The following is a 9017-nucleotide window of genomic DNA, read 5'->3' on the forward strand; positions in this document are numbered from 1 at the left end:
ACACAAGAATGCTCAAAAGCCTTGATTTATTAAACATCTAGGGTATCTAAATTTAGCCAACTGCACTTGAAAATCCTCTAGGTATTTTACTAAATTTATTCCCTCTTTATTCTTTAGGTAATAAATACAATTTTTGTCTGGAGTAAGAAAAAGGATATTTAAGAAAGCTGACAATTCTTGCACTCTACAAAGGTGGTTAGAAGGTCTGTATGTTCAGATGATTTAATAATATATTCTTAAGCAGAATACAGGATTTTGCATTTTTCCCTGCTCTTTCTGGTCCCATTCTCCTCCTGCTGTAGCAAAGATGGGAAGGGAGCACTCCTTGATTTATGTAAGGTCAGTTAAGCAGAAGTGAAGAATGTCCCCATGGGGATTTTCTGCTCTTTCATCAGTACTCAGAGGCTTCAAACACAGCCTTGGGCACCCTCACCACTTTCTACTGCAATCCACCAGGTCTGCATATAGGGTGAAACAGTGAAACTTCCTGACACCCCACCCAAAAGGATCTGTCTCTGTCCCTATAAATTAGTAAATCAGCTTCTTACCTCTCGTGACACCAGATGTATGGCTTGTGAGCTGGCAGCTGATCAGTGCTGTAAAACAGAAAAATGGCAATTCCCAAATTGCTGCTGCACAAAAATCAAGAGTGAAAACATGCAGGTGCCTTGAAAAGAGATTTGTAATGGAGTCCCCTCCTGCACAGGAGCACTGGAGGCAGCAGGAATGTGGTGGCACATTAGGCTGCCATCCCCTTCCTGGCAGCCTGCAGACCCCATCTCTTACCTTGGAGCTTTCTGTGGAGCCAGGGCAGACGTGTTGCAGGGACATTTTATACGATCTCGCCTGCAGATGCTGCAGATGCCTCCTCTTTCTTCGGTCAAAAATATTTTGGCAAACCCTCTTTGGTGAAGCATTGTCTGGCAAACTGAACTAAGGGCATAATTGTCATTTGACATGACTAGATATAATTAGAAAATTTTGATGTCTTAGTGGCTATATGAATACATCTTCTATAAACAATCTTCCAAGGGTGTTAAGGAGGGAATCTGGACTAGTCAAAGCACTTAAAGAACTTGGATTCAGGACTTATGGTTTTTATTGCTGGCTTTCCCACCGACTCACTGCATGACCTGGGATGGATTGCTTGGTTATGTCTGTGCTGCAGCTACCCCAGCTGTACAATAGATAAAACAGGATGTTAAAAGATAAATTAGCATTATTAAAACCTTTTGGCAGTTTTGTTGGTTTAACCCTGAAAGCAGAAGTGCAGATGTAGAAGAGGTGAGGAGGGTGACAGGCACAGCAGGGTGTTCAGCTAAACACTGCAGCAGGGAGAGGCTGGGCTCCACCTGGGCTTTTTAAGTTGATGGCTCTGACAGGTGTGAGGCAGCTTTAGGGGTATCAGGAAGAGTGGACACACACAGTGTGCCTGTGTGCCTCTCTGCACACACTTCAGTTGGAAATAAGTGGGACATCCTTTTAAAACTGTTCTTGTGCACTCTGTGATGGGTTATACCTGCTGAAACTCCTGATCTGCAGGTTAGTGCCAGTGAGCAAGATGCTCCCTGCTTTTGCTGGCAACTTAACCTATCCTTAACCCTAGGAAGAATAATTGATTAGAAATGCTTTTCAAGTGAAACCAGCACACCTACTTACAAATGGCAGGAAAAGGCTCTTTTCAGTAATACCTGTACAAATAATTGGATGTATGCACAAACACATCATGTTAGCATGCAGTCCCAGATGCTCTCTACCTGGTACATCCTCAGTCAGGCACTTCCATTTCATTACAAATATCTTGCACACTTACTCCAAAACACAACAAGCGCTGAGGGTGCCAGACATGCCTGGACAATGCTGATGGAGAGGGGGGGAGGAAGGGGATTTACTGGTGGTCTTGTTTTAGGGACAGAGCACAGTCATGTGAGCTGATTTATAGCCTGTCAGATTTAGGCTGAGGCACTTAACACCTTGTTTGCCTCAGTCATCAACAGAAGGGGTGGTTATCCTCAGGGCAACCAGTCCCTTAAGCTGTTAGTCAGGTAGAGGAGCAGAATGGATTCCCTGCAATCCAGGAGGAATTAGTCAGCAACTTGCTGATTTTAGACACTCACAAACCTGTGAGTCCAGACTGTGGGAAGAGTTTGCCCAGCCACTCTCCATCATTTATCAGCAGTCCTGGCTAACCAGGACTTTTCCTATAACCAGGTGAGGGAGACTGGAAAGATTGATGTCCTGAGACATTTTGGGATGCATGAGGCTAAGACAGCAGATGACTCTGAGGAGAAAAAATATGGGAAAAATAAAAATGGGAAAAATATGGGAAGAGCAGGTCAGGCCCTGCCCTGGTGAGGCAATGCACTTCCCCACACCCCACCCCACCTAGAGCCATGATTCTGTGATTCTGTAGCTGAGAGTACTGGGCTAGATCATCTGACTTTGGGGACAACACAGCCATTCTACTCAGAGAGCTCTTCTGGGATTTTGGTGTTGTGCTGTGCAGGATGTGGCCCCAGCTGTGCAAGAGGCAGGAGTGAGGCACACAGCCAGCTAGCTCTGGGCAGGCAGCTGAGGGAAGGTCTGGTTTGAATGGGAAGCAGTCAGTGAGTTGAGGTGTCTCCAGGTATTGACACTCAGCAATGATTTGGGGATTGAATTTAATGTCAGTAGGTCCCCATAGTCCAGTGGTAGAACATAAACCTTTTTTTGAAAATGGTCCAAGTCTCAGAAGAGGGTTGTGAAGTGAAACACAGCATTGAAAGGGATTCTTTCATCCAGATGGCTTTTGAATATCTCCAAGGATGGAGATTTCACAATAGCTCTGGGAAACTTGCACCAATGCTCCGTCACCCTTACAGGAAAAAATACACCCAGATTTTCACAGGGGAAAATATGTGTGTCAGATTGTACCCATTGCCTCTTGTCTTGTCACTGAGCAACAATAAAAAGGGCCTGGTTGCATCCTCTGTGCACCTCCAGGTATTTATATCCATGGATACAATTCACCTGATCCTTCTCTTCTCCAGGCTGAACAGTCTCTGCTCTTCCAGCCTTCCCTTATGAGATGCTCCAGTCTCTTGCTCATCTTACTGGCCCTTTTCTGGACCCTCTCCAGTATCTCTGTATCTCTCTTTTACTGGGGAGCTCAGCACTCCACATGTGGCCTCAGTGCTGAATTAAGGGCAGGGATCACCTCCCCCTGCCTTCTGCAGCATCCTAATGCAGACACCATTCACCTTCTTCACAGAAAGGACACATTGTGGGCTCATGTTCAACCTCCTGTCCCCCAGAACCCCCAGGTTCTTTTTTTGCAAAGCTGTTTTTCACCTGGTCAGCACCCAGCATTTACTAGTGCCTGGGCTTGCTCCTCTCCAGGTTCAGGGCTTTGCATTTTGTCATTGGGTCCCAGATTCACCTCAGGGTTTTGCCTCACCAGTAGTCAGCTGCACTGTCCTTAACACAGAAAACACTTAATGTGAAATGGCAATTGTAGAATCACAAAGACTCAAATCTTACTGCCATGTTTGTCTGTATTGCTGATTAAGTTATAAAAACAAGATAAAAAGTTAACACATCAACTACTTTCACTTGAAAGCTCTAAATTCCTACCCATTTCCTTTTTTCCTCTTTTGCATTGATGAAATAAGAACACAGAAAATAAGAACTTCTCTTTCAGTGTTTTGAGTTGGTTTTGATTATCTTTTTGAAGGAGATTAGGGCTAAAGCAATGGTAGCTGTAAGAGCATGCATTGTGAATACAGGTAGTATATGAACTCTCAATCAGTGCCTGCATTTGTGGAGGCTGGAAGAGGAGACAGGAGCAAGTGCAAAAAAAAGGTTGGGCAAATAACCCAGCATTCCATGTTGTAGTATATGACATAAAGCTCATGGAAAGTGAAGTGTTTGGTCAGCTGTCATAAGCATCCCTGAAAAGCAGTCTAAGCTACTGAGCATCTGCTTTGGATTTAGTTTAATTGATACAGCTCTTCTCTTTCACCAAGGTCCCATTTATATGGCACTGGTATAGTGGTTTCTTACAAAGAAGTAGTCTCTAATCTGAAATGGATGATTCAGATTTCACTGTAGTTTCACTCTCTAGATCCCAAAAAAATTACTTCAGGGTAAACTTTGCCATGTGTCCTCTATCCAGGTACAGCAAGGAGAAATCTGTCCAGAAAGGAATCTTTTGAAAGAAGTGCAAGCACCTCAAAGCAAAAAGAAAAAAAAAAAAAAGTAATGTCTCCTGGGAACCATTAATTTTCTGTCTGTTCTATTTCCATCTCTTCAGGGTGAACTTCACTGAACTTCAGAGAAGCAAAGCACAGCAGAGATAAATGGCAGGAGGCAGGCTGAAGCCATCTCTGGATACAGACTGTGCTGCGCAGCAATGCAGTGTCGTCAAGGTGCACATTCCCATGGCAGAGAAAGGATTCAGTCGTGCTGAAAATAGATCCTTCTTGAGACAGAGATCAGACAGCTGCTCCCTTCCTGCCAGGGCCTAAGAGGTGTATTTTGTTCCCCCCAGCCCAGCAGTTAACTGAGAGATGAGGAGTGAGAAGGCACTTTTTAGCCAGGCTGGGGTGGGCAAGGGGGAAGTTCCTGCAGGTGCTGTGTGCTGGCCACAGGGAACCTCCCCCTCCTGCCTGCTCAGACTCATCAAGCTCATGAACTGGAAGCACAAGAATGGCCTGTATGGGCAACAGCAGGAAAAGGATTGGGTTTTTGTAGTCTTTGCCCTGGAAACTACTCACAGGCTATATGGTCTGTGATTCCCCAAGACAGACAGCCCTCCAAGGTGTCCCTCTGGCTGGGGAAGTCTCCTGGTGTCCTCTCTGGCTGGGGACACATCCAGGTGGCTGCTCCCATGCAGCTGAAGCTATGGCTTCCAGTGAAATCTTTGATTTCACTTCATTCAATCAGCAGACAGTTAATTCCATGGCGCTTGCCAAAGCCTATCCCTCCAGAGCACCAAATCCATACTACTGCTTCTCATGAATATCAGCTGAAATGTCCTCAGCAGAAGCAGCAGGATTTGGTTGCTTTCAGTCCTTGAAGAGCAGAGTCAGGTCTGTGGAGCTCATTGGGGCAGCAAAATGCATCACATCACAGCAGGAAGGAGCTCCACCAGGTGAGGAGCAGCAGGGCAGGCAGAGTACAGGAGATTCTTCTCATTATCACAGGCTGGACACATTCTCAGTGGTAACTGCATGCTAGTAAGCATTTCTCCATGTCCATAACAGGAATTTAGGGGTGTGGTTCAAACATTTTTTTTCATTATGATTTTTCAGAAATATGTGTATGATACAGCACTAACATCACCTCTGTTGGTTATTTCTAACGTTGAAGGAAATAAGATTGCACGATATCCCTGCCCATGTCAGAGAGATTGGATTAGGTGAGATTTAAAGGTCTGTTCAACCCAAACCCTTCTGTGATCTGTGTGGCTCTCTGAATGGCTGTACTGGGGGATTCCAAAGGAACAGCAGACTCTCACACCTAAGACATTTGACATCATCCCACTCTCCCCAGACACCCTGCCTCTGCACAACATTCCACTCAGGTGGTGGAGCCTTCTAGGGAGGAAAGCACCTCAAGGTGCTGAAAAATGTCATGTCAATGAAGAAAAAACAACTTACAATTGGGAAACTGTACTGAAAACGACCATGTGTGCTGTGTGTCCCTGCCAGTAATTGGAGACTGAAGCACAAGCACATTCCTACAATCTCTATATGAAGCCTAAGAAGACTTTGCCCTTCTCAGGTCTCAGTGACCTATTTGTACCCCACGTGGAGCCTGTAATGGTCATGGGATAGAGCTGATATCCTCTTCAACAGGGATCCCCTTGCACACCCTGCTAGTGAGCCCTGGGAGGCTGGAGAGAGCTCAGGGCTGCTCAGCTTCTGCTGCAGTAGGAAACCTCCTGCCTGGGGAGCAGGCTCAGGTGCCTTACACAGACAGAGGAGTGTGGGGACAGGTCACTGCAGCTCCTCCTCGGGTGGGCAGGGTCTCTGATGCCTGACAAGGAATTGAGATGTGCTCAGGGCATGGGGGGCACCAGGAATGAGCAGGATCTGTATGGATGTGTCGTAGTTGAGACAGTCACAATACAAAGCAACAATCCATTTTCAGAAGGCTTCAAACTGTTTTTATTCTAGCATGCATGTTTTTTATACACTCTTACAAAACTCAGACATTTACACTTTACTCAATGGTCAGGAAAGACAAACAAAGTGCTCTTTGGAATAGGCAGTTCAGGTTTCTCTCACTTATCCTTCTTTCTTTCTTGCTTTCTATGTCAATGACCTTGGTAGGAAATTCTTCAGGGGTAAATGTGGATCCTCTGATCAAACTCCTCTCTGGCTCACAGAGTTCACTGTAGAACCTCTTCCACATGAATGTGCTGCTCCTCTGAGCACACATTGCAGCTAAGGTGGAAGGAAGGCAGTCCTGCATGTGGTGGGCCATTGCTGGGGATTACTCTGCCCTACTTCAACCAAATCAGCTTGCTGGGTGACTGGTGCCCAGACCCTGATAAACCACGGTAGATATTCCATAAGATACAACCTACATACATCTGTTCCTTGTTTATATTCATGTTTGCTGTGTTATCAGCTCTCTCACTGCCATGTCACCCAGGGAACAGACTTGGTGACAAGCAGCTGTGCTTGGGCATGCTTCTCAAGTGGTGTTCCTCTTGTTAGCATTCAGGAACACATAATCACAGAATGATTACATGCAGGGGCTTTTATTAAAGAGCTCTGGGTGTCAGGGGACACAAACCCAAATCTGACTCCACCATGGTTTCGGACCGAGCATGTTTTATATTCTATCGTTACATAACTTACATATTAATTATTAAACTTACACTGTTCTACTGTATTCATTGATTCCATCCAAGCATGGATTTCTCGTGATCCCCCTCAAACCTCTAACATGGTTTCTCATGATTCTTTAAACAAGAATTATATCGAATCACATCTAAGAATTATATCATTTATCATATACTGACTACACAGGTGCAGTTTCACATGATATAGGAAATACAAGGTCTAACATTCCCTTTAACATTTTCCCAGGGCCTACTAAGCCAGCTTTCTTTCTAGCTCCCCGAATTTTCTGTGATTTTAAAATATTTTACTATCACTCTCAACGACAGTGGGTGAGACTCAGGAGTGGCACAGCCTGGCTCTCAGAGCAGTGGGGAGACAGGTAAAGCAGCAAACTTTCATCTGGGGGTGAGAGCTCTCTGCTGAGTGTCAGGGTTGTGCTGTGACTCAGACTCCTCATGTTCCCAGCAAACACCGGCGGAAGAGCCGGCCTAGGAGGTGACATTCAGGATGTCCTTTCTGTCACCCACCACAGCAGCTGAGGAGCTCCTGTTACAGAGCAGGGGAGTGGGGTGGGCAGCCTAAGACGCCTCCGGGTAAGACAAAGTCAAAAGAAGGCAAGTGGCAAAAGGGGGAGGGAAGGAGAACTAGGATTAGGTGCATAATATTAGCACAAGCAGCAACTGTAGCCTAAAAAAGACAGCAATGAGGTGGTGTCTTCCTCGGCTGGCACTCATTTGGGACAGATGCACAAATCCTTCTTCTGGGCAGATTTCAGTGCTGCAAATGGAAATAAACTGGTATGGAATTTCTATAAATCTGCTCACTTTAAAAATTAGGCTTTTCAAGACTAAGACACGCCAGTGGATTGCCACAGAATTTTCTGAGTGACACTCACTGTAGTGGAGGTGACAACAGGATACACAGCAGACTTTTCTAGTGACATTTCTGAACTAACTTGTTCTTGCAGAAAAGTTCCTTTTGCATCCTTAGAAATGTATTAAAGATTTGTGGGTCAGGCTAAACATTTCTTTAACTGCTTTTTGCATTCATCTCATGAGCCAAGGTAAGAATACAATTTGTTGCTCCTGAAGCACAAATCAGTTGTACAAAGCAGAACAGCTCCAGGTTTTTTTTTTTTCTTGGATGATCCTACATAAAACAAATGCCACAGGGTGGGCTCAAAAGAGTGACAAGCCAGGTCCCTGCAGGGTGGGCCACAGCAGCAGCTCAAAACTTGGACCACTCTGCCAAAGAGAAAAGCAGCTCCTGATGCTGCTGGACCCCAACCTGAGCTACCTGCCCTGCCTGGGGAGCTGAGGTGAGCTCTGGATATTGGGGGCTTCCAGGCTCCACCTGTGAGTAGCCCCTGAATTCCTCAGGCCCCTGGGAAGGTCTGGATTTTCACTCTGACCCCCCCAGTACAGCTTGTGTTCCCAGGTTTGGGAAATGCTGCCTGAGGATTTGTTCTGTGCAGTGCAGACAGCTCTGCTCAGCGCTACCTGGGCAGGAGTGACAAGCCTTACACCCCCTCAGCAGTAATGAAACAACAGAATAAAACCAGAAAGTTATGACTTCAAAACTAAAATTAGGCTTCAAAAAGAATTTCAGAGGTGGAGTATGAGTTAGTAGTTTGTAGATTATCGTTGTAGTGTTTCCCAGCAGTTCCCCTCAGATTTCTCCTGACCTTTTGTCCCTAAACCTGTTCTGAGTTGTCATTTCTTCCACCCCCACATCCTCTACTGTTTTATTTCTTTTCCTTGCACACATCCATCTTGCTTTCCTCCTCCCAGACCCTTTCTGAAGTCCCCAGCACTGTCTCAACCCCACCTCAGTTCGGTGGTTGCCCTTCCACACTCTCTTAGCAATTTTTTTCTGCAACAAGAGTCCCAATATATCAAGTTCAGCTGCTCACACTCATGCATTGGGGCTCAGCTCTATTTGATCTGAACACATTCCACAGGCTGCTCCTGCTCCACCTGGCTACGAGACGGGACAAGACTTTCTGCAATTCTGCTCTTCCTGGAGCCCCTGCTTTCCTCACCAGGGAAGGGATTCATGAACTGGGGACTCTTGCTGAGCTGCAAAGCAAAATATGGTGTTCTGGGTCCACAGGCATTGCATTTTTATTGGTTTACAAGAGAAGCCAAGCCTCATCCACCCCAAGGAGCTCTGGCTGACTGCTGG

The sequence above is a fragment of the Fringilla coelebs genome (genome assembly GCF_963513975.1).
Source record: "Fringilla coelebs genome assembly, chromosome: 19".
NCBI lineage: Eukaryota > Metazoa > Chordata > Aves > Passeriformes > Fringillidae > Fringilla > Fringilla coelebs.